Source organism: Sminthopsis crassicaudata, chromosome 3, assembly GCF_048593235.1.
Source record: "Sminthopsis crassicaudata isolate SCR6 chromosome 3, ASM4859323v1, whole genome shotgun sequence".
In the NCBI taxonomy this organism is placed as follows: domain Eukaryota; kingdom Metazoa; phylum Chordata; class Mammalia; order Dasyuromorphia; family Dasyuridae; genus Sminthopsis; species Sminthopsis crassicaudata.
The window spans coordinates 179,922,102-179,948,518 of NC_133619.1; the positions used below are offsets into that span (position 1 = coordinate 179,922,102).

General features: G+C 38.4%; 1 long non-coding RNA gene across 4 annotated transcripts in view; it reads left to right on the forward strand.

Moving 5' to 3' along the window:
* The first annotated feature begins 2,559 nt into the window (after window positions 1–2,559).
* Window positions 2,560–26,417, forward strand: part of LOC141560891 (uncharacterized) — a 295,397-nt gene continuing 271,539 nt past the window's right edge. The window contains exons 1-4 of one of the 4 annotated variants that reach the window (XR_012487874.1): window positions 2,560–2,782; window positions 2,875–3,063; window positions 9,490–20,261; window positions 21,357–25,250. This is a non-coding gene — a long non-coding RNA (uncharacterized LOC141560891). Of the gene's footprint in view, window positions 2,783–2,874; window positions 3,064–9,489; window positions 25,251–26,417 lie in introns of those variants that run through there. The other 3 variants (XR_012487873.1, XR_012487872.1, XR_012487871.1) reach the window with 3 other exon arrangements.

Consider the following 26,417-nt stretch of genomic DNA (forward strand, 5'->3'; position numbering starts at 1 on the left):
AATATTTGTCTTTTTTTAATCAGATATTTTTAATGTTTTAAGGAAAAATGTTTGTTTGTTTTTTTAGGCTGGGGTTAAGTGACTCGCCCAGGGTCACACAGCTAGGAAGTATTAAGTGTCTGAGACCAAATTTGAACTCAGGGTCCTCCTGAATTCAAGGCTGGTGCTCTATCCACTGCGCCACCTAGCTGCCCGTAGGAAAAATGTTTTTGCAATAACCAATACATTTTCATCTCTCTCACCACAAATAAAAAATTTAAAAAGTAAAACACAAGGAGACATATAGAAAACCAGAGTTCCAATCCCACCTTACACATTGCTGTGACCTTGGATAAGTCCCTTAACCTCTGCCTCAGTTAACTCAACTATGAAATGGGGATAATAGTAACTACTTCCAAAGGTTCTTGTAAAAATCAAATGAATGCTTGCAAAGCTATTAGCACAATGCTTGACATATGATAAACTTTTTTTAAAAATAGTTTTTATTTGTCAGAAATATGCTTGGGTAATTTTACAGCATTGACAATTGCCAAACCTTTTATTCCAATTTTTTCCCTCCTTCCCCTCCCCCCCAGATGGCAGGTTGACTAATACATGTTCAATATGTTAAAGTATAAATTAAATACAATATATGTATACATGTCTAAACAGTTGTTTTGCTGTACAAAAAAGAATCAGACTTTGAAATAGTGTACAATTAGCCTGTGAATGAAATAAAAAATGCAGGCGGACAAAAATAGAGGGATTGGGAATTCTATGTAGTGAGTGGTTCATAGTCATCTCCCAGAGTTCTTTTACTGGGTGTAGCTGGTTCAGTTCATTACTGCTCTATTGGAACTGATTTGGTTCATCTCATTGTTGAAGAGAGTCACGCCCATCAGAATTGATCATCATACAGTGTCACTGTTGAAGTGTATAATGATCTCTTGGTTCTGCTCATTTCACTCAGCATCACTTCATGTAAGTCTCTCCAGGCCTTTCTGAAATCAACCTGTTGGTTATTACAAAACAAAAATATTCATATGATAAACTTTTAATAAATGCTTATTCTTTTCTCTCTCTACTAACCTATTTCCATGAGTGTTGTCCTTCAAAAGTCATGTTACAGATAATATGTTTGAAGTTTCTTCAGGTAGTTTACCAAGCACAAAAGAAAGTCAGTAATTTCTTTTCTTACCTTCCATATCACTTCCTTCTTTTATCTTTCTCTTTCTCTTAGTTATGCTCCTTCTCTCCCTCCTCTATGTGAATGTTTGGAGCAACAGAACTTCCAGGAAGAGATATCCTGGAGAATGGAGCAACTAGCTTTCACAAGTCTAGAAGCCAAGGGGAAGCAGAAGTGAATGTACTGTGGTCCTCAAACTTTTTAAATAGGGGCCAATTCACTGTCCCTCAGACTGTTGGGAGGACCAGACTATAAAAACAAAAGCTCCCACTCTGTCTCCGCCCCTCAGCCCATTTGCCATAGCCCGCGCACCGCATAAACGTCCTCAACGGCTGCAACTGGCCCTCATACCATAGTTTGAGAACCCTGGGCTTATTTCTGCCCATTTCAACTACCGTAAGTGAGTGATTATAAGTGTCTGAGTTCTAACTGGGAGTGAACAGAAGTTGAATTGCTTGAGTTGCAAACATGAATTAGCAGAAGGTGGATTGACATTATTCAGGAACAGTCTGACATTCTCAAAGGTCCCTTGGCATAGCCCCTATCTGTGGACTTGAAATCTTCAGTATTTATACTATCGATAAAGGGTTAAGGGGAACTCATATACACAGGTTTTGAATGATTCCAGCAACTTTTCTTGAACATTTTCCAGCAACAGGGGGGTCACTACTCAAGAAGGCTCGAGACTCCACAAAAGTACTTGGAGAAATTCCTGCTGTGATTGTGCACCCACTGCCTCTTTTGCCAGAGCATCAGTTCTTATTTTGGCGGTTCGGAAGATGCAACAACACCACAAATATAAATCACGTTCTGTGTCCCTGACAAAGGTTTCCTTTATTGAAGGGGGGATTAGATTCCTTAGTGCCAGGCTCGGGTTTATCATTTTGATAATTTGATGCTAGAAAGCAAGAGGAAAATGAAATAGAAAAATAAAAACTTTCCTGAGACGTTCTCAATGCGCTTTAGGGATAAAAATAAATTAATTGCAGAGAGAAGGGGCTAGGCAAAGATAAGAAAAGCAAGCATGAGTGCTCAAAAGCACGGAGTTCCCTCGTTTCATCGAGGACCATTTTTCCCGAAATAAATCAAAAGTTAAGCTTGCCAGAGAGAGCCCGCAGGATGGTGAAAAAGATAAAAGCCAGACAGATGAGAAGGCGTGGTCTAGAAACGCTATTCTACGCATGCGTGCACCAGTTGAAGTTGGACCCAACCCGCCCCCAACATTCTTTGATGACCGGAGGGGCGGGGGGAAGAGATAGTTCCTGCGCCCGCTAGCAATGGCGGGAGAGGGAAGTAAAGGAGAGGGAGGAGCTAACATTGCGCCTGTGTATTGGTGTCTATGGGCAGGAAGCCTCTGGGGCCGAGGGGCGGAGCTTCCGAGGTTGGGAGGCAGAGGGAGGAGTTTACTCGGGCCGCTGCCGCCCTGCCGCGAGCATGGTGCAGGCTGACTTAGAGTGTAGTTTCCTACCCTAATAAGCCTTTTCTGAGTGGGGGAAAGGGGGCCGGCAGGAAAAAAAATCTGCTTCAATTCGCATTCAGAGCTCATCAGTTCTCTCTCTGGAGGCAGAGAGTTCCAAAGGACCCATAATGAAAATGCTATCTTGGATCATCGTACTGGTGAGAAGAGCTGTCATTCACAGCTGATTACCATATACCATTGCTATTACTGTGTACAATGATCTGATTCTGCTCTCTTTACTTTGCATCAGTTCACATGAGCCTTCCCAGGTTTTTCGCGTATTGGGCAGCAGGCGGGTCCCCGCGCGCGCGGCAGGGTCCTGGGCTCGCGCTGCTCCCAGGGATGGTGAGCAAGGCGCCGCTGTTACTTCTGCTGACTGCGATCAACCCGAGGAGGATGAAGCTGCTAGTGGTCATCGCCTTTGTCGCCTACGTAGCCTGTAAGTGTGTGCTGGCGGGGATGGATGGAGAGCCCCCATTCATTCATTGCTGGGCACTGGTGTGGGGGGGAGGTGGGGGAGAGCGGTGGACGAGGTTCTTGTTTCCCCTCCGGTGTAGGGAGTCCTTCTGGGCGGGGAACAGGGAGGGAGGGAGGGAGGAATGGGAGAAGTGAGTGGTGGCAGTGCTGATGCAGGCGGTGGTGGAGCTGTGGTTGCCTACACACTGCATTCTGTGTGTGTGTGTGTGTGTGTGTGTGTGTGTGTGTGTGTGTCTCGGGTGCGCACGTTTCTTGGGTGCAGACGCTTTTAGCCGGGAGGGTGCTTTTCCAGTTTTCTAAACCTTCCTTTACACACCTGGCGCTACCTGCTCTTCTTCCCCTTCCCTCTCCAAACCCCTTTTCTCCTCCCTCCCGGCTTTCCTGGAGGCTCGGCGGTTTTTGCTCTCTTTGGAAGTAATCTGCGAGCAAACTTCAGCCGAAACCGTCCGAGACCGTTTTAGGCCCTGTGGGGAAGAATGCAACCTGTGTGGAGTTAACCTTGAACTTGAGACATGGAGGGGGGGGGCGGGGGGGGGGGGCGCGTCTGCATTCTGAAGGTGGTGGAGCTGGGAGCTTGGTGCATATTTTAGCTAGGAGAGACAGACGAGAAATGGGGATCATTGAGGGCCGGAAGGGATTAGATGGAGGCTTTTCTTATATTACCTGGAAGCCCTCTTTTTTTAGCGAATCTGGTGGCCACAGAGGACTCCCACTGTGGCCTCACGTTCTTCTTTTTCCTCCTCAGCATCTCCTCCCGACCCTCATCGCCCCTTAAGAGTGTGTGTGTGTGTGTGTGTGTGTGTGTGTGTAAGAGTGCTAATTGTGTGTGCTGAGTGGAAGTCGAGCCGAAGAGGCTGGCAAAGCTCAGTGGCTCTGCAAGTGCTGGGTTGATGCCCTTTGGGAATCTCTCCGGATAAAAGGTCAAAAAGCTCTTCTTTGTCGTAGTCTAGAGAAAACATTTTTACAGTTAAAGGTTCTGATAAAGGCCTCATCTCCAAAATATACAGAGAATTGACTTTAATTTATGAGAAATCAAGCCATTCTCCAATTGATAAATGGTCAAAGGATATGAACAGACAATTTTCAGATGATGAAATTAAAACTATTTCCACTCATATGAAAGAATGTTCCAAATCACTATTGATCAGAGAAGTGCAAATTAAGAGAACTCTGAGGTATCATTACACACCTGTCATATTGGCTAAGATGATGACAGGAACAAATAATGATGAATGTTGGAGGGGCTATGGGAAAACTGGGCACTGATGCATTGTTGGTGGAGTTGTGAAAGAATCCAGCCATTCTGGAGAGCAATTTGGAACTATGCCTAAAAAGTTATCAAAATGTGCATACCCTTTGACCCAGCCATACTACTACTGGGCTTATATCCCAAGGAAATACTAAAGAAGGGAAAGGGACCTGTATGTGCCAAAATGTTTGTGGCAGCACTTTTTGTAGTGGCTAGAAACTGGAAGTTGAATGGATGTCCATCATTTGGAGAATGGTTGGGTAAATTATGGTATATGAAGGTTATGGAATATTATTGTTCTATAAGAAATGACCAACAGGAGAAATACAGAGAGGCTTGGAGAGACTTACATCAACTGATGCTAAGTGAAACGAGCAGAACCAGAAGATCATTATACACTTCAACAATGATATTGTATGAGGATGTATGCTGATGGAAATGGGTATCTTCAACATAGAGAAGAGCCAATCCAATTCCAATTGATTAATGATGGACAGAATCAGCTACGTCCAGAAAAGGAACACTGGGAAATGGGTGTAAACTGTTATTTTTACCTTCTGAATTCAATTCTTCCTGTGCAACAAAAAATTCGGATCTACACACATATATTGTATCTAGAATATACTGTAATATATTTAACATGTATAAGACTGCCTGCCATCTGGAGGAGGGGGTTGGGGGAGGAAGGGAAAAAATCTGAATAGAAGTAAGTGCAAGGGATAATGTTGTAAAAAATTACCCATGCATATGTACTGTCAAAAAAAAGTTATAATTATAAAATAAAATAAAAATTAAATTAAAAAAAATTTACATTCACTTCCCAGTGTTCCTTCTCTGGGTGTAACTACCTCTGTCCATTATTGATCAACTGCAAGTGAGTTGGATCTTCTTTATGTTGAAGATTTCCACTTCCATCAGAATACATCCTCATACAGTATTGTTGAAGTGTACAGCGATCTTCTGGTTCTGCTCATTTCACTCAGCATCAGTTGATTTAAGTCTCTCCAGGCCTCTCTGTATTCCTCCTGCTGGTCATTTCTTAGAGAGCAATAATATTCCATAACCTTCATATACCATAATTTAACCAACCATTCTCCAACTGATGGACATCCATTCATCTTCCAGTTTCTAGCTACAACAAAAAGAGATGCTACAAACATTTTGTCACATACAGGTCTCTTTCCTCTCTTTAGTATTTGTTTGGGATATAAGCCCAGTAGTAGTACTGCTGGGTCAAAGGGTATGCACATTTTGATAACTTTTTGGGCATAGTTCCAAATTGCTCTCCAGAATGGCTGGATTCTTTCACAACTCCACCAGCAATGTATTAGTGTCCCAGTTTTCCCACATCCCCTCCAACATTCATCATTATTTGTTCCTGTCATCTTAGCCAATCTGACACGTGTGTAGTGGTATCTCAGAGTTGTCTTAATTTGCATTTCTCTGATCAGTAGTGGTTTGGAACACTTTCATATGAGTGGATATAGTTTCAATTTCTTCATCTGAGAATTGGCTGTGCATATCCTTTGACCATTTATTAATTGGAGAATGGTTCGGTTTCTTATAAATTAAAGTCAATTCTCTGTATATTTTGGAAATGAGACCTTTGTCAGAACCTTTGCTTTTAAAAATGTTTTCCCAATTTGTTACTTCCCTTCTAATCTTGTTTGCATTAGTATTGTTAGTACAGAAACTTTTTAGTTTGATGTAATCAAAATCTTCTATTTTGTGATCAATAATGATCTCTAGTTCTCCTCTGGTCATAAATTCCTTCCTCCTCCACAGGTCTGAGAAGTAGACTATCCTCTGTTCCTCTAATCTATTTATTATCTCACTCTTTATGCCTAAATCATGGACCCATTTTGATCTTATCTTGGTATATGGTGTTAAGTGTGGATCCATATCTAATTTCTGCCATATTAATTTCCAGTTTTCCCAACAGTTTTTTTCCAAATAATGAATATTTATCCCTTAATGTTGGTGTCTTTGGGTTTGTCAAAGATTACATTGTTATAGATATACCCTTTTTTGTCCTTTGTATCTGATCTGTTCCACTGATCTACCAGTGTATTTCTTAGCCAATACCAAATGGTTTTGGTGACTGCTGCTATATAATATAGCTTAAGATCAGGTACACTTAGACCACCTTCCTCTGACTTTTTTTTTCATTAGTTCCCTTGCAATTCTCGACCTTTTATTCTTCCATATGAATTTTGTTGTTATTTTTTCTAGGTCATTGAAATAGTTTCTTGGGAGTCTGATTGGTATAGCACTAAAGAAATAGATTAGTTTGGGGAGTATTGTCATCTTTATTATATTCGCTCAGCCTATCCAAGAGCACTGAATGTCTTTCCAGTTATTTAAATCTGACTTTATTTTTATGGCAAGTGTTTTGTAATTTTTCTCATATAATTCCTGACGTTTCTTTGGTAGATGGATTCCCAAATACTTTATACTCTCAAAATTTGTTTGGAATGGAATTTCTCTTTGTATCTCTTGCTGTTGTATTTTGTTGGTTATATATAAAAATGCTGAGGATTTATGTGGATTTATTTTGTATCCTGCCACTTTGCTGAAATTTTGAATTATTTCTAGTAGCTTTTTAGCAGAGTCTTTGGGGTTCTCTAAGTATACCATCATGTCATCTGCAAAGAGTGATAGTTTGATTTCCTCATTTCCTACTCTAATTCCTTGATTCTCTTTCTCGGCTCTTATTGCCGAGGCTATCGTTTCTAGTACTATATTGAATAGTAATGGTGATAGTGGGCAAGGTGTTTCACTCCTGATCTTACTGGGAAAGGTTGCAGTTTATTTCTATTGCATATTATGCTTACTGATGGTCTTAAATATATGCTACTGATTATTCTAAGGAATAGTCCATTTATTCTTTTACTCTCAAAGAGTTTTTAGTAGGAATGGATGTTGGATTTTATCAAAAGCTTTTTCTGCATCTATTGAGATGATCATATGGTTTTAATAATTTGATTATTAATATGGTCAATTATATTAATAGTTTTTTTAATATTAAACTGGCCCTGCATTCCTGGAATAAATCCTACTTGATCATAGTTTATTATCCTGGAGATGATTTTCTGAAGTCTTTTTGCTAATATCTTATTTAAGATTTTAGCATCAATATTCATTAAGGAAATTGGTCTATCATTTTCTTTCTCAGTTTTCGATCGACCTGGTTTAGGTATCAGTACTATGTGTTATAAAAGGAGTTTGGTAGGACTCCTTCATCCCCTATTGTTTCAAATAATTTATATAACATTGGGGATAATTGTTCTTTAAATGTTTGGTAGAATTCACATGTGAATCCATCTGGTCCTGGGGATTTGTTCCTGGGGAGTTGATTAATAGCTTGTTCTATTTCTTTTTCTGAAATGGGACTATTTAAGCAATTTATCTCCTCCTCTGTTAATCTAGGGAGCCTATATTTTTGGAGGAAGTCATCCATTTCACTTAAGTTATCAAATTTATTGGCATAAAGTTGGGCAAAGTAACTCATTATTTCTTTAATTTCCTCTTCATTGGTGGAAAGATCAATTTGATTTTCCTCTTTCTTTTTTCTGATCAAATTCACCAAATGTTTATCTATTTTATTGGCTTTTTCATAAAACCAACTCTTTGGTTTTATTTATTTATTCAATGAAGCTGTCTGGGTTTTTAACCGTGGCCCTAGTTCCTTCTGCTTTTCAGCCAAACCCTAGGCTCCATCCCAAGAGCAATATGTGGGCTTAGCTCCCTTTCCCGCTGTCTGCTTCTACTCATGTCCCCAGTTTGTGGTCCCTGTGTCTTTTATGAACGTATCATTCATCTGGTAGCCCACCTCATCCATCTTCCTTAGACTACTCAATCAGCAAAGCACAACTAAACAAGGAGCAAACCTATATTACATATTAACTAGTGGTCCTATATTACACTAGACCCTGGATACATAAAGATAAAAACAAAATGGTCTTGCCCTCAAAGTTTATATTCTATTGGGGAAAATGATTTCTACAAAAAGAACTAGGAAGAAAATCTATGCATAACCAAGATAATTGGATAAATATTTTTACATACATTGGATTAAGCATATATTTTCACATATTTAACATGTAATTACCTGTCTTCTAGGGGAAGGGGTGGAAGGAAGGAGGGGAAAAGTTGGAAGAGAAGGTTTTGCAAGGGTCAGTGTTAAAAACTTACCCCTTCATATGTTTTGTAAATAAAAAGCTTTCCTAAAACATTTTTTTAAAAGAAAAAACTCCACATACAGGCTGAGCACTATCCTCATCTGATGAGCATTTGCTTTGCTTACCTTCTCCATGGAGACCTCATTGTGTCATGCCCATTGTGACACGCCTGAGAACACCCAACGTTTTCTGACTTAAAGGTGATGTTCTCTCCCCAATAACCCAGTTGGATCCTGACTGCAAAGGGTGAAGGAAATGTGAATAGAAGGATGGATGAGTGGACAAATAGACTAATAAACTAGATACATAGATAACTGGTGATAGATAGATGGGACAGAAAGGAGAAACAAATAAATCGAATGGATACACTTGATGCATAGTTAAATAGATAATGATGGGTAGATAAGTGAAAAGATAGATTTATAGTATAAAAGTTTATAGGTAGAAAAGATATTTATAGGAAGAAAAGCGATTTATAGTTAGAAAAGAGATTTATATGAAAAAAAGCGATACATAAGTAGAAAAGAGATATATAGGTAAAAAAAAGTGATTTAGAAGAAGAAAAGAGATTTATAGGTAGAAAAGAGATTTATAGGCAGAAGAGAATGAATAGCTGCATTAAGTTATACATAGATAATGAATGAGTCAATGGAGGGTTAGGTAAATCAGTAAATAAATTACTGGATAGAGAGATCCATTCAGGCCCTCTTCAGCATGATACCAAGGGCTGCTGTCAAAGATTGAGACTGCCTACAGGTAAGTATTAAACTATTATATTTTATTCTTTAAGATTATAGAAGCTAAAATGGTTGCTTTCTATCGGGCTTGGGAAATTGTTGACTTCTCCTTCCTGCCCTCTTCCCCTACCTCCCCCCAAAATTTTAATTTGTGGATGGTTATTCCAGTAGATCAATTGGACACATATCTTTCACTTATGCTGTAACATTTTACCTTTCAGGCATCCTATAAGCCACTGCTGAAGCAGAGGAGATACTGAACCAGTTGTGACCAGATGCTGGCGATATTGAATGCATCTTCGGGCCTCGGAATCTACTTAAAACGGGATTTAACATGTTCATGAAGGTAAAGCATCTACACAGAGATAATCTACCTGCAGCTTCCCTCCTGAAGTCAGTGTTAATGGGAGATCAAGGTAGGACTAGGTTGCTGACTAGCCCTATATATACTAGAAGTACAAATAATCTGGGAAATAGAGAGCCTACACTTAAAAACAAACAAACAATCAAAAGCAAATTCTTTTAGTTCGGAAACTATTTTCTTTTTCTTCATCTTATGCCTGGTTCCCAGAAAAAAGATGATTTGCTCATATTAGAGGTTTCATAAATGCTTGTTGAATTCAATGACATATAGATGTAGACTTTTTCTAAAATTATTGGCAGCTGGCTGGTTCAGTGGATAACACTGTTCGACCTCCCTTGAATCAGCAAGTGATTTCAAACACCAGCTTTAGGACTCTGGGCAAGCCACTTAATCTGTGTTTGCCTCAATTTCCTCGTCTGTAAAGTGGGAATGATACAATCATGTTTGCTCCACAGAGAATAAGACTCTGAGAACTATTTGTTTTCAAGTAGAGTCACAGCATCGTGGATTTTGAGCTGGCAGGAATATTTCAGGGTTTCTATTTCCATATTTTACAGAGAAAGTCACTGAGACTCAAGGAGATTTAGTAGAGTTAATATATTGTTCAAGTGCATACAAGTTGTAAATGGCAGAGACAAGATTCAAACAGATCCTGTTAATACTATCATGTTACCTCTAAGTGTTCCTTATATATGTGTGTATGTTTGTGGATATGTGTGTGTGTATATTTCCATACTCCAATCTTCCAACCTATAGCTAAATATATTAACTCTTAAAAAAAAAAGGGGGGGGGGTTGGATGGGGTAGGGAAAAGACACTGTAATAAAGTAACATTAAACAAGTGGTATTTTGCTCTGCTGTTTATTTCTTACCTTGATGACTTTTTATTATCACTTTAAACTCCCTGAGCCTCAGTTTCCTCACATGTTAAATAAGAGACTTGAGCTCCATGACCACTAGGAAACTACATTTCCATTTCTAAAATTGTGATTCCACAGCTGAAAATCCAGGAACATTTCCTCCTAATGTAGGATCTGTATTTGATCATTAATAAGTCATATATTTTCTCTTGGATTTTATATAGTTCATTTGTAGCAACATTAACCTGGCATTCTTGTCTGAGGGCTGACCCCGTCCTTGTTGTGGTGACTGTTACAGGTGAGCCGCCGTCCTCCCGGTGACCATCCTCTCCAGATCCTCTTTGTGGTTGGTGGGGTGACAATATCAGAAGCCAAAATGTTGAAAGATCTCGTTTCTTCCCTGAAGCCTGGAACACAGGTATCGAAACCGAAATAACAGGACATGCGTCTCACTGGCCCAAGGATGGGAGAGTCTTGCTGTTCCCACAAGACTTGTTCTGAGCCTTAGGGGTAGCATCAGAAGAGATGATCTATAGAACTTGGGAGATGGTGAAGCACTGTGTAAATGTCAGATACTACTCTTACTACTACTATTATTACTCATACTCTTACCCCTATTATTATTACTACTACTTCTACTATTACTCCTCTTCCTACTCCTATTAGTATTACTCCTACGATTACTTCTATTACTCGTTCACCAACTACTACAATTTCTCCCACATTTATTACTGTTATTATTACTTCTAGATCTCTTCCTCCTGCTACTAGTACTATCATTGCTCCTATTCCTATTAATACTCCTTTTACTACCACTACTATTATTTCTACTACCACTTTTACTATTACTATTACTACTACAACTCTTACTCCTACTACTCCTACTACTAGTGTAACTCCCATTCCTATTATTACTATTGCTATTACTACTACTTCTACTACTATTATTCCTACTGCTATTATTATTAGTACTACTACCATTACTATTACTTTTATCATTACTTCTCTTCCTATTACTTTTATCATTACTATTATTCCTCCTCCTATTACTGTTATTACTCAGATTACTCCTACTTCTTGTACTCCTCCACCTCCTACTCCTACCACTACTCCTTTCTCACTACTATTACTATAATTACTACTATTACTACTACTACTACTACTGTTACTACTACTACTACTACTACTGCTACTCTTACTTCTATTAGTATTATTACTCCTACTAGGAGTACTGTTAAGTTTTCCTAGTGCCATGACCAAATTCTTGCCCTTCTAGGAGCAGACAACTTAACCATTACAACATCAGAAAAGGTGAAAGTGAGATGGTACAGCTGATAGAGGGCAGGGGCTTTAAGGCAGGAAGACTTAAGACTCTAATTTACCTTCCAAAACTTACTATATGTTTTGAAATTAAACAAGTAATTTTACATCTGCCCTCAGTTTTCTCAATAGTGAAACGTTGTTTACAATAATTCCTATTGCCTAAGTTTTTGTGAGAGTCAAATGATATAATAATTTTAAAATAGTACAAATGCCAGCAAGTTATTATTATTTTTTATTGATTTTTAATTATAGCATTTTTTAGACAGTACATATGCATAGGTAATTTTTCTTTACAACATTATCCCTTCTACTCTTTTCTGTTCTGAATTATTCCCCTACTTCCCTCCATGCCCTCCAATAGAGGGCAGCCATTCCCATACATATTAAATATCTTATAGTATATTCTTGGTACAATATATATGTGCAGAACCAAATTTTATTGTTGTTGTTATTGCAAAGGAAGAATTGTATTCAAAAGGTAAAAATAATCTGTGAAGAAAAACAAAAAAACAAACAAACAAAAAATGCTCACAGTTTACATATCCCAGTGTTCAGGTTCTGGGTGTAACTGATTCTGTCCATCAATGCTCAATTGGAATTGGATTTGTTCTTCTCCATATTGAAGATATACACTTCCATTAGAATACATCCTCATACAGTATCATTGTTGAAGTGTATAAAGATCTCCTAGTTCTGCTCGTTTGACTCTGCATCAGTTGATGTAAGTCTCTGCAAGCCTCTCTGTATTCCTCCTGTTGGTCGTTTCTTAGAGAACAATAATATTCCATAACATTCTTATATCATAATTTACCCAACCATTCTCCAATTGATGGACATCCATTCATTTTCCAGTTTCTAGCCACTACAAAAAGTGTTGCCACAAATAATTTCGTACATACAGGTCCTTTTCCCTTCTTTAGTATTTCCTTGGGATATAAGCCCAGTAGTAGCACTGCTGGGTCAACGGATTTGCAGATTTTGATAACTTTTGGGGCATAATTCCAGATTGCTCTCCAGAATGGTTGGATTCTTTCACAACTCCACCAACAATGCAACATTTTCCCTATTTTCTCACAGCCCCTCCAACGTTTATCATTATTTTTTCCTGTCATCTTAACGAATGTGACAGGTGTGTAGTGGTATCTCACACTTGTGATTTGGAAATTGTGAGTGGAAATAGTTTTGATTTCATCATCTGAAAATTGTTCATATCCTTTGACCACTTTTCAATTTGAGAATGGCTTGATTACTTATAAATTAGCGTCAGCGTCAATTCTCTGTATATCTTGGAGATGCGGCCTTTATCAGAACCTTTAACTGTAAAAATGTTTTCCCAATTTGTTACTTCCCTTCTAATCTTGTTTGCATTAGTTGTGTTTGTGCAGAAACTTTTTAATTTGATGTAATCTAAATTTTCTATTTTGTGATCAATAATGATCTCTAGGTTTCCTTTGGTCACATAATCCTCCTCCACAAGTCTGAGAGGTAAACTATCCTATGTTCCTCTAATTTATTTATGATCTCGTTCTTTCCTAAATCATGGACCCATTTTGATCTTATCTTAGTATATGGTGTTAAGTGTGGGTCCATGCCTAGTTTCTGCCTTACTAATTTCCAGTTTTTCCAGCAGTTTTTGTCAAATAATGAATTCTTATGCCAAAAGTTGGGATCTTTGGGTTTGTCAAACACTAGATTGCTATTTTGATTCACTATCTTGCCCTGTGAACCTAACCTATGCCATTGATCAACTAGTCTATTTCTTAGCCAATACGGTTTTGGTGACTGTTGCTTTATAATATAGTTCTAGATCAGGTACAGCTAGACAGCTAGTCCACCTTCATTTTTTTTTTTTTTCATTCCTTCCCTTGAAATTTTCGAACTTTTGTTGTTCCATATGAATTCTGTTATTTTTTCTAGGTCTTTAAAAAAAGTTCCTTGGGAGTCAGATTGGTATAGCACTAAATAAATAGATTAGTTTAGGGAGTATTTTCATCTTCATTGTATTCTCTCGGCCTATCCAAAAGCACCGAATGTCTTTCTAATTATTTAAATCTGACTTCCTTTTTGTGGCAAGTGTTTTGTAATTTTGCTCATATAATTCCTAACTTTCCTTTGTTAGATATATTCCCAAATATTTTATACTATCGACAGTTATTTTGAATGGAATTTCTCATTGTATCTCTTGCTGTTGGATTGTGTTGGTAATGTATAAAAATGCTGAGGATTTATGTGGATCTATTTTATATCCTGCAATTTTGCTAAAGTTCTGAATTATTTCTAATAGCTCATACTTGAAAAATCTTTTGGGGTCTGTCCCTGTGGTAGGAAATTATTTATTCATTTACCAGCTTCCTCCCAGACCTAATGGATGCAGCAACTCCTGCGCCTGAGCTAAGAGAGAGCTCTGGGAGAGAGTTCCCCAACCCTTCCCTGGAAGTGCAGCAGAGGTGACTAGCACTGCTGAGGCCTTGAGGGCGCTGTGTTTTAGCGGCTTCCCTGAGGTTTGAGATTGAACAGTAAAGGCTACACAAAGCCCGGACTATGCATCCTGGTGGGGCGTGGATGTCAGTAGCAGGTGACGTGAAAAGCCCCTGCTCTCAAACTGGAAGTGTCTGCCAGAATCCGCGGTCCCTAGTTCAAAGGTTCCGCTTCTCTGGGACTTCAGGAGCTGAGTTCCACAGCCTTCAGCTGAGCATGGCAGTGTGTGTTGCCTTGGGCCATATTTGCCCACTTCTCAATCTCTTAACTAGTCTCAGGTGGGAGCTAGGTGCCACACTCCCCAGTGCCGAGATCTGCTGAGTCACCCCCAGGATCCAGGAAGATCTAATCTATCTTTGAATTTTTAAAGTAGTTTAGATTTCTCCTCTGAACTGCTGTATTATAAGTAGAGAAGAGCTAACGGCCTGTGCCAGATTCCTCTATCTCAGTGGCTTCTCAAGATCCCAGAGCCCTTTCCAGCACAATCAGCGCAGTATGCTAGCACCCAGCCGTCTGTGCTGGCCTCTCTTCTTCCTCTCCTGGGAACTGACCTTTTATGTTGAAACTCCAGATTCTCTTTCAGCTGGTAAGTCGTTCTTCCAGTCCTTGTGGTATCTATCAGTCCAACGCTATTTCTGAGGCTGATTTATCTAATTGGTTGTGAGGGAGTAAGGACGTTCACACAACGCTATTTCTGAGACTGATTTATCTAATTGTTTGTGAGGGAGTAAGGACGTTCACAGAGTTGTGTGTTTCTTCTCCGCCATCTTGGCTCCGCTCCCTTCAACTTCTGCTTTTGCTTGATCTGAGATAAGGACAGCTACCCCTGCTTTTTTGGCTTTACCTGAAGCATAATAGATTCTGCTCCAACATTTTACCTTTACTCTGTATGTATCTCCCTTCTTTAAGTGTGTTTCCTGTAAACAACATATTGTAGGGTTCTGATTTTTGATCCAGTCTGCTATCCATCTCCGTTTGATGGACAGTTCTCTTTGATAATTTCCAGTAAAATAGAATCTAGGCTCTTTTTTTGGTCATAGTTTTCGGGAAGTCCAATGATTCGCAAATTATCTCTCCTAGAACTATTTTCCAGATATATAGATTTTCCCAGTAAATATTTGACGTTCTTCTCCAGCTTCACATTTACAGTTAAAATTACTAATTCTGTATTTCCTGCCATCATATTATCCCCAGATTATGCTTTTTTCTCTTGACCCCCCTGAACCCCTTCCCCGATATTTAATTTATAGACCCCACTTGTGACACACAGCCCTCCCTTTTTTTAGTATCCCTCCCCCCTCCCTCCATGTCCCTTCCCTTATTCTCCTTTTCCTTTTCCCTTTTCCTCTCCCCTCTTTTAATGAGGTGAGAGAGAGAGAATTCTCTGAAAAACAAATATGACAATTATTTTATCTTTGAATCTCTTCTGATGAGAGTAAGATTCACACAATGTTTCTCCCCCTCTCTAAATTCCCTCAGATATGGTGTATTTTCTATGCCTCTTTCTGGGATGTACTTTCCCTCTTTTTATCACTCCTTCCCCTTTTTCTGATAATACCCACTTCCTTTTACTACACCCCCCCTTTTTTTCTTTTATATCAAATTAAATCAAATTATCCATGGGTACTTTCTATATACCCACAATAGAGATACCGTTCTCAAGGGTTCTGAGTACCTTTTGCTGTTTCTCTTCAGTCTTGTGGATGTAGATCAATTTTTTTTTGTTTAAGTCTGTTTTTTTTTCTTAGAAACATATGGAATTCCTCTATTTCATTGAATGACCATCTTCTTCCATGGAAAAAGATGCTAAACTTAGCTGGGTAGTTCATTCTTGGTTGCAATCCTTGATCTTTTGCCTTATGGAATATCAGGTTCCAGCCCCTTCTATCTTTTAATGTGGAGGCAGCCAGATCTTGAGTGACCCTTATTGTGGCACCTTGGTATTTAAATTGTTTTTTTCTAGCTGCTTGCAAGATTTTCTCCTTTGTGTGGTAATTCTGCAGCTTAGCCACAATATTCCGTGGTGTTCTTTTTTAGGGTCTATTTCAGAAGGATCATCTCAATAGATGCAGAAAAAGCATTTGATAAAATCCAACATCCATTCCTACTAAAAATGCTTAGAATATAGGAATAAATGGACTATTTCTTAAAATAATAACGAGCATATATTTAAAATCTTCAGTAAACATCATATGTAATGGCGATAAACTAGAACCTTTCCCTATAAGATCAGGAGTGAAACAGCGTTGCCCACTATCACGATTACTTTTCAATATAGTACTAGAAACTCTAGCCTCGGCAATAAGAGCCGAGAAAGAGATTCAAGGAATTAGAGTAGGTAAGAATCATCACTTTTCGCAGATGACATGATAGTATACTTAGAGAACCCCAAAGACTCTGCTAAAAAGCTATTAGAAATAATTCAGAATTTTAGCAAAGTTGCAGGATACAAAATAAATCCACATAAATCCTCAGCATTTTTATACATTACCAACACAATCGAACAGCAAGAGATACAAAGAGAAATTCCTTTCAAAATAACGGTCAATAGTATAAAATATTTGGGAATATATCTACCAAAGGCGAGACAGGAATTATATGAGCAAAATTACAAAACACTTGCCACAAAAATAAAGTCAGATTTAAATAATTGGAAAGACATTAATTGGAAAGACATTCAGTGCTCTTGGATAGGCTGAGCAAATATAATTAAGATGACAATACTCCCTAAACTAATCTATTTATTTAGTGCTATACCAATCAGACTTCCAATAACAACAGAATTCATATGGAACAACAAAAGGTCGAGAATTTTAAGGGAAGTAATGAAAAAAAAATTAAAGTTAAACAGTCACCAAAACCATTTGGTATTGGCTAAAAAATAGACTGTAGGTTCACAGGGCAAGATAGTAAATAAAAATAGCAATCTAGTGTTTGACAATCTAGTGTTTGACAAACCCAAAGATCCCCCAAATTTTTTTTATTTAATTTTTATTTTATTTTATCCAAAATTTTTTTTATTTAATTTTTATTTTATTTTATAATTATAACTTTTTTTTTTTTACAACATTATCCCTTGCACATACTTCTATTCAGATTTTTTTCCCTTCCTCCCCCAACCCCCTCTTCCAGATGGCAGGCAGTCTTATACATGTTAAATATATTACAGTATATTCTAGATACAATATATGTGTGTAGAACCGAATTTTTTTGTTGCACAGGAAGAATTGGATTCAGAAGGTAAAAATAACAGTTTACACTCATTTCCCAGTGTTCCTTTTCTGGATGTAGCTAATTCTGTCCATCATTAATCAATTGGAATTGGATTAGTTCTTCTCTATGTTGAAGATATCCACTTCCATCAGCATACATCCTCATACAGTATCATTGTTGAAGAGTATAATGATGTTCTGGTTCAATTGGAATTGGATTAGTTCTCCTCTATGTTGAAGATATCCACTTCCATCAGCATACATCCTCGTACAGTATCATTGTTGAACTGTATAATGATCTTCTGGTTCTGCTCGTTTCACTTAACATGTCTCTCCAAGCCTCTCTGTATTTCTCCTGTTGGTCATTTCTTATAGGATGTAGCTGATTCTGTCCATCATTAATCAATTGGAATTGGATTAGTTCTTCTCTATGTTGAAGATATCCACTTCCATCAGCATACATCCTCGTACAGTATCATTGTTGAAGAGTATAATGATGTTCTGGTTCAATTGGAATTGGATTATATGTTGAAGATATCCACTTCCATCAGCATACATCCTCGTACAGTATCATTGTTGAACTGTATAATGATCTTCTGGTTCTGCTCGTTTCACTTAACATGTCTCACCAAGCCTCTCTGTATTTCTCCTGCTGGTCATTTCTTATAGAACAATAATATTCCATAACATTCATTTACCATAGTTTACCCAACCATTCTCCAAATGATGGACATCCATTCATCTTCCAGCTTCTAGCCACTATGAAAAGGGCTGCCACAAACATTTTGGCACATACAGGTCCCTTTCCCTTCTTTAGTATTTCCTTGGGATATAAGCCCAGGAGTAGTATGGCTGGGTCAAAGGGTATGCACATTTTGATAACTTTTTGGGCATAATTCCAGATTACTCTCCAGAATCCAATCCAGAATGGTTGGATTCTTTCACAACTCCACCAACAATGCATCAGTGTCCCAGTTTTCCCACAGCCCCTCCAACATTCATCATTATTTGTTCCTGTCATCTTAGCCAATCTGACAGGTGACTAGTGGTATCTCAGAGTTGTCTTAATTTGCATTTCTCTGATTAATAGTGATTTGAAACACTCTTTCATATCCTTTGACCATTTATCAATTGGAGAATGGCTTGATTTCTCATAAATTAAAGTCAATTCTCTGTATGTTTTGGAGATGAGGCCTTTATCAGAACCTTTAACTGTAAAAATGTTTTCCCAATTTGTTACTTCCCTTCTAATCTTGTTTGCATTAGTTTTGTTTGTGCAGAAACTTTTTAATTTGGTGTAATCATAATATTCTATTTTGTGATCAATAATGGTCTCTAGTTCTCCCTTGGACACAAACTCCTTCCTCCTCCACAAGTCTGAGAGGTAAACCATCCCATGTTCCTCAAATTTATTTATGATTTCGTTCTTTATGCCTAAATCTTGGATCCATTTGGATCTAATCTTAGTATGTGGTGTTAAATGTGGGTCCATGCCTAGTTTCTGTCATACTACTTTCCAGTTTTCCCAGCAGTTTTTGTCAAATAATGAATTCTTATCCCAAAATTTGGGATCTTTGGGTTTGTCAAAGATTAGATTGCTATTTTTATTCACTATCTTGCCCTGTGAACCTAACCTATGCCACTGATCAACTAGTCTATTTCTTAGCCAATACCTGTGGTGTTAAATGTGGGTCCATCCCTAGTTTCTGTCATACTACTTTCCAGTTTTCCCAGCAGTTTTTGTCAAATAATGAATTCTTATCCCAAAATTTGGGATCTTTGGGTTTGTCAAAGATTAGATTGCTATTTTTATTCACTATCTTGCCCTGTGAACCTAACCTATGCCACTGATCAACTAGTCTATTTCGTAGCCAATACCAAATAGTTTTGGTGACTGTTGCTTTATAATATAGCTTTAAATCAGGTATACTTAGACTTTTTTTTTCATTAGTTCCCTTGCAATTCTCGACCTTTTATTCTTCCATATGAATTTTGTTGTTATTTTCTCTAGGTCATTAAAATAGTTTCTTGGGAGTCTGATTGGTATAGCACTAAATAAATAGATTAGTTTAGGGAGTATTGTCATTTTGATTATATTCGCAGAAACTAGGCATGGACCCACATTTAACACCACATACTAAGATTAGATCAAAATGCCAGCGGGAAAGGGAGCTAAGCCCACATATTTCTCTTTGCATGGAGCCTAGGGTTTTGCTGAAAAGCAGAAGGAGCTAGGGCCACGCTTAACAACCCAGACAGCTTCATCAGGTACCTTTCATCATATAGAATTTGGAAAACACCCCATTGAGCGCTGCAGATCTAGAATCCCCTTGTTAATTAGGCCAGGGTTGTCTGTACAAGACAAGATCTGTTTAATTACTATAAATCTCTTTTCTACCTATGAATTGCTTTTATAAACTTTTCTACTATAAATCTATCTTTTCATTTATCTATCCATCATTATCTTCATTATCTTTTTAACTATGCATCAAGTGTATCTATTCAATCTGTTTGTCTTTACTATCTATCCCATCCATCTATCACCAGTTATCTATGTATCTGGTCTAACAGTCTATTTGTCTACTCATCCATTCTTCTATACACACATCCTACTCCCTTTGCTTTCAGGATCCAACTGGGTTGTTTTGGCGAGATCATCACCTTTAAGTCAGTAAACCTTGTTTGTTCTCAGGCATGTCACAATGAGCTAGAGCATGTCACAATGGGCATCACACAATGAGGTCTCCATGGAGAAGGTAAGCAAGGCAACTGCTCATCAGATGAGGATTTTGCTCAGGCTGTATGCGCAGGTTTTCTTTTAAAAATTCTTTTAGGAACCCTTTTTATTTAGAAAACATATGAAGTGGCAAGTTTTCAACACTGACCCTTGTGAAACCTCCTGTTCCAACTTTCCCCCTCCTTCCTTCCACCTCCTTTCTTAGATGACCGGTTATTACATGTTAAATATGTGAAAATATATGCTCAATCCAATGTATGTAAACTTATGTATGTAATTATCTTGCTTATGCAGATATTTTCTTCCCAGATTATTATAATAGAATTAGAAAATTAGAACTCTAAGTCTTCCTGCCTTGAAGCCCTGCCTTCCATCCACTGTACCATCTCACTGAAACCCTTTCTGGTGTTGTAATGGTTAAGTTGTCCGCTGCTAGAAGGGCAATAAATTGGTCATGGCACTATAAAATTTAACAGTACTCGTAGGAGAGTACTAATTGTAATAGAAGTAAGAGTAGCAATAATAGTAGTAGTAGTAATAATTATAGTAATAGTAGGGAGAAATGAATAATGGTAGTAGTAGGAGGAGGAGGAGTAGAAGAAGTAGGAGTAGTATGAGTAGTAAAAGTAATAGAAGTAGGAATAATAGTAGCAGAATAAGTAGTAATAGCAATAGTAATAATAATAGGAATAGGAGTTACACTAGTAGTAGTAGTAGTAATAGTAATAGTGGTAGTAGAAGGAGTATTAATAGGAATAGGAGCAATAATAGTACTAGTAGGAGGAGAAAGAGAACTAGAAGGAACAGGAATAGTATGAATAGTAACAGTAATAAGAGTGGGAGTAATTGTAGTAGTTGGTGGAAGAGTAATAGTAGTAATAGTAGGAGTGATACTAATAGGAGTAGGAAGAGGAGTAATAGTAGAAGTAAAATACTAGGGGTAAGAGTACGAGTAATAATAGTAGCAGTAAGAGAATAATCTTACATTTACTCAGTGCTTCACCATCTCCCGAGTTCTATAGAATATCTCCTCTAATACCCCTAAGGCTCAGACCCATCCTTAAGCCAGGGAGACGCATGTCCTGTTATTTTGGGTTCGGTACCTGTGTTCCAGGCTTCAAGGAAGAAACGAGATCTTTCAACATTTTGGCTTCTGATATCGTCACCCCACAAACCACAAAGAGGATCTGAAGTGGATGGTCACCGGAAGGAGGGCGGCTCACCTGTAACAGTCACCACAATAAGGATGGGGTCAGCCCACAGACAAGCAAGTCAGGTTAATGTTGCTACAAATGAACTATATAAAATCCAAGAAAAAATATATGACTCATTAATGATCAAATACAGATCCTAGATTGTCAGCTGTGGAATCACAATTTTAGAACTGGAAATGTAGTTTCCTAGTGGTCATGGAGCTCGAGCCACATATGGAGCTCGAGCCACATATGAGGAAACTGAGGCTCAGGGAGTTTAATAAAAAGTCATGCAGGTAAGAAATATTTAGCAGAGCAAAATTCCACTTGTTTAATGTTACTTTATTATAGTGTCTTTTCCCTACACCAACCACTTTTTTTTTTTTTTAACAGTTAATACGTTTAGCTATAGGTTAGAAGATTGGAGTATGGAAATATACACATACACAAATATATAATGAACACGTAGAGGTAACAGGAGTAGTATTAACAGGTATGCGCTGGGACAATATACTAAATATACCTCCCTGAGTCTCAGTGACTTTCTCTGTAAAATATGGAAGTAGAAACCCTGAAATATTCCTGCCAGCTCAAAATCCACGATGCTGTGACTCTACTTGAAAACAAATAGTTCTCAGAGCCTTATTCTCTATGGAACAAAAATGATTGTACCATTCCCATTTTAGAGATGAGGAAATTGAGGCAAACACAGATTAAGTGACTTGCCCAGAGTCCTACAGCTGGTGTTTGAATTGAGTCCTACAGCTGGTGTTTGAAATTCAAGTGTGGTCCAACAGTGTTATCCACTGTACCAGCCAGCTGCCAATAATTTTTGTCTGCATCTATATGTAATTGAATTCAACAAGCATTTATGAAACCTCTAATATGAGCAAGTCATCTTGTTTCTGGGAACCAGGCATAGGATGATGAAAAAGAAACAGTTTCTGAACTCAAAGAATCTGCTTTTGATTGTTTGTTTTTAAAGGTAGGCTCTCTATTTCCCAGATTATTTGTACTTCTAGTACATATAGGGTTAGTCAGCAACCTGGCCCTACCTTGAACTCCATATTAACACTGACTGCAAGAGGGAAGCTGCAGATAGATTATCTCTATTTAGCTGCTTTACCTTCATGAACATGCTAAATCTTATTTTAAGTAGATCCCGTGGCCCGAACATGCGTTCAGTAGCCCCAGAATCTGGTCACAACTGGTTCAATATCTCCTCTGCTTCAGCAGTGGCTTATACGATGCCTGAAAAGGTAAAATGTTACAGCAATAAGTGAAAGATATGTGTCCAATTGATCTACTGGAATAACCATCCACAAACTGCAATTTTGGGGGTTGATGGGGGAAGAGGGGAGAAAGAGAAGTCAAATATTTCCCAAGCCAGATAGAAAGCAACCATTTTAGCTTCCATAATATTGAAGGGTAAAATATAATAGTTTGATACTGACCTGAAGGCAGTCTCAATCTTTGACAGCAGCCCTTGATATGATACTGATTAGGACCAGAAAGGATCTCTTTTTCCAGTAATTTATTTACTGATTTATCTATGTCTAATTTAATCCAAATATTCATTCTTTTCTTCCTATAAATCTCTTTTCTACTTATAAATTGCTTTTCTTCCTATAGTGCTCTTTGCTACCTAGAAATCGCTTTTCTTCCTATAAATCACTTTTCTACCTATAAATATTTCTACTGTAAATCTATCTTTTCACTTATCTATCCATCATTATCTTTTTAACTATGCATCAAGTGTATCAATCTATTTGTTTATCCTATCTATCCCATCCATCCATCACCAGTTATCTATGTATCTAGTCTATTTGTCTAGTCTATTTGTCCACTCATCCATTCTTCTATTCACATACTACTCCCTTTGCTGTCAGGATCCAACTGGGTTGTTGTGGCGAGATCATCACCTTTAAGTCAGAAAAGCTTGGGTGTTCTCCTGCGTGTCACAATGAGCATCACACAATGAGGTCTCCATGGCCAAGGTAAGTAAGGCAAGGATTGTGCTCAGGCTTTATGCGGAGGTTTTCTTTTTAGGAAAACTTTTTATTTAGAAAACATATGAAGGGACAGGTTTTCAACACTGACCCTTGTGAAACCTCCTGTTCCAACATTCCCCCTCCTTCCTTCCACCTCCTAGACAGGATGACCGGTAATTACATGTTAAATATGTGAAAATATATGATAAATCTATAAAAATATTTATACAATTATCTTGCTTATGCAGAGATTTTCTTCCTACAATTATCTTGCTTATGCAGAGATTTTCTTCCTACTTTTTTTTGTTGACATCATTTTTCGCAATAATATGTAAACTTTGAGGGCAAGACCATTTTGTTTTTATCTTTGTCTCCATGGTCTAGTGTAATATATGACCCCTAGTAAGTATGTAATATATGTTTGCTCCTTGTTTAATTGTGCTTTGCTGATTGAGTAGTCTAAGGAAGATGGATGATACAGTCACAAAAGACACAGGGACCAGAACCTGGGGACATGAGTAGAAGCACCCAGCGGGAAAGGGAACTAAGCCCACATATTGCTCTTGGGATGGAGCCTAGGGTTTGGCTGAAAAGCAGAAGGAGCTAGGGCCATGGTTAACAACCCAGACAGCTTCATCAGGTACCTTTCATATATAGAATTTGGAAAACACCCCATTGAATGCTGCAGATCTAGAATCTCCTTGTTAATTAGGCCAGGGTTGTCTGTACAAGACAAGATCTGTTTCAATCTAGCCTCTATTTTGCTGACCTGTTGCCTCAGTTTCTTTAACTGAGTGTGTGGATAATAGCACCGTTGAGTGTGTGGATAATAGCACCGTTGTTGAGGAGAGAATATATGTAAAGTGCTTAGCACAGTGCTTGGTACATAAATGCTGGTTTCCTTAGGTACATAGGAGTTTAATAAGAAATATTGGTAAATTGGAAGTGATTCGAAGTGGAAAGTCCAGGTGGAAAGCCCAAGATGGAGGATGAGAAGGTGCTGTCAGAGAGCAATCCAGACCTCCTTCATTTCCATGCCGTGGGAGGATTCCCAAGGCTAAGCACTAGCTCTGGAAGCTGGCTTGACTGGATTGTTCAGGGCCTTCTGGGGCCCTTCAGCCAATTAAGGCTGCATTCTGCTTGGGAATTAGTTTGAACTGTTTCATTTTATTGCCAGGGCCTTCCAGCTTTATCAATCATTGCAAACATCTTTTGTGCGCGCTAACCTGACTTTTGCCACTATCTATGGAATCAAATCAGACTGGGTTTTCCCATCTCCAATCTTGCCGGCTCCAGAGCACCCATTTGCTTTTCTAGCACTCTTACTATCCCCCTTCTTCATCTCCCCAGCTTTAAGTTTTGCATTTCAGTCATATAGATTATAAGGAGCACAAGTCAGGCAGAAGTTGAAGAAACTTCAAAGGGGGAATGGGCAGATCCAGCACAAGCCTGTGGGGACACCAATTATTTTCTGGCTCAGCCTTCCCCTGGATGCAAATCTCTAAGCCAGTCCCTTGTCATTCTGAATTGCCCTCCAGGTGTGGAATGGCTGCTCTGCTCCTCCAGGAAGATCCGGAAGATCCAAAAGGTCCACTTCCTAGCTAGAACACAACAGCCCTGCTGCTTGTTAACCCCCAATAGCTCTTTGCTCCCAGACTTTCAGAGACGGTCCCCAGCCTCTGAGAGGGCAAAGGTCCTGGTTACAGTTGTTTCACAATCTCAAAGAAGAACAAATCTGCCTCCCTCTCTTATTCCCACACCCAGATAGGATAGCCAGCTTTACCCATCAGCAGCATGGGCTAGCTGCAAATAAGGGAAAAATGTCCTTTAAAAATGTCCTTTACCCAATAAGTTTGCCAACAAGTATTTGTTTAGATTGCCAACAAGTATTTGTTTAGATTAACGAGCTGGGAAATCTAATTGGGAAATATCACTAATCATGTGTCCCTAATCATGTGGGAGCTGAAAGAATGACAACTTGACACTTTTGGAAACAGAAAAAAAAACAACCCCATCAAACTCAGCAACATCATCTGTCCCCTTCCCCTCCACCAGTACAACAAAAGTATAGATCAAAAGTATAGATCAAAACTCCCCAACAATCTAAATCCCGTTTGAAGTAGATCGCCAGAATCTGGTCACTCTGGGTTCAATATCTCCTTTGCTTCAGTATTGGCTTATATGTTGCCTGAAAAGGTACTATTTATTCTATTTAGTCTATTTGTCCACTCATCCATTCTTCTATTCACATACTACTCCCATTGCTGTCTCCATCACCAGTTATCTCTGTATCTAGTCTATTTGTCCACTCATCCATTCTTCTATTCACATACTACTCCCTTTGCTGTCAGGATCCAACTGGGTTGTTGTGGCGGCGAGATCATCACCTTTAAGTTACAAAATCTTGGGTGTTCTCTGGCATGTCACAATGAGCATCACACAATGAGGTCTCCGTGGCCAAGGTAAGCAAGGAAACTGCTCAGGATTCATGCGGAGGTTTCCTTTTAAAAATATTTTTTAGGAAACTTTATTTTAGAAAACATATGAAGGGACAAGTTTTCAACACTGAGCCTTGTGAAACCTCCTGTTCCAACATTCCCCCTCCTTCCCTAGAAGACCGGTAATTAAAAATATGTGAAAATATATGATAAATCCAATGTATATAAATATATTTATGCAATTATCTTGCTTATACAGAGATTTTCTTCCTACTAATTTTCCACAATAATAAAAACCATTTTGTTTTTATCTTTCTGTCTCCAGGGTCTAGTGTAACATATGACACATAGCAAGTCTGTAATATATGTTTGCTGATTGAGTAGTCTAAGGCTGATGGATGATACGGTCACAAAAGACACAGGGACTAGAATCTGGGGACATGAGTAGAAGCAGTCAGTAATATATGTTTGTTTATTTGTGCTTTGCTGATTGAGTAGTCTGATGGATGAATGATACGGTTACAAAAGACACAGGGACCAGAATCTGGGGACA